We start from the raw sequence: 728 nt of genomic DNA on the forward strand, positions 1-728 counted from the left end.
CGCGCCGCGCTCCGGCCGGGCGGCGAGGCGTCGCCGGGGGGGGGGGGGGGTATCGGTACTTGGGGTGCAAGGCCGGAGCCTAAATGAAGGGTCGCCCTTGCCCTGGGGGGCCGCCTCCCGGGTCTGGCCCAAATAGTGCTGCTGGGGTCCGGAGATGGGAAAGACAGACCTGTTACCATCGCCCGGCCTGACCTTTGCGGCACAGGAGCGGGGATCCCACGCAGCGAGCCGTGCTGCGGGCGCTGCTCGGCGTTGTTTGCTCTGCAGGGTGATTTCTGCACAGTAATAGCTACCGTTTAAAGACCTTAACTGACAGAAAATTCACCACATCCTTACTGAGATGTTTCTTGCTATTGATTCTGACCGCTGCCTCCTCATCTGCCCCATAAATTGCTTTTTCTTTAGTTTTTTATCTGTATATCTATATTTAGAAAAAAGAAAGGGTAATAAACTCTAAAATAATCTCAGTCCTATCTCAACTGTTAGTTTCTGGTGGAAGCTGAAAAGCTAACGCCTCTGGTTTCATCATTCTGCACAGGCAGGGCTCCCAGATTAAGCGAATTTTCTACGCAGTGCACCCCTGGGATTGGGATGACGGCACCCTCGGGAGTGCCTGGTGGTGCTCCTCAATGGGAAGCGTGTCCCGCTGGATCATTGGCACCATGGAGGAGGAGGCTGGCACGAGGAGCTAAATTCAGCTCGTGCCAGGCACTGCTCATCAAACTGCA

The sequence above is a fragment of the Pygoscelis adeliae genome, unplaced genomic scaffold, assembly GCF_000699105.1.
Source record: "Pygoscelis adeliae isolate BGI_AS28 unplaced genomic scaffold, ASM69910v1 Scaffold121, whole genome shotgun sequence".
Lineage (NCBI taxonomy): Eukaryota > Metazoa > Chordata > Aves > Sphenisciformes > Spheniscidae > Pygoscelis > Pygoscelis adeliae.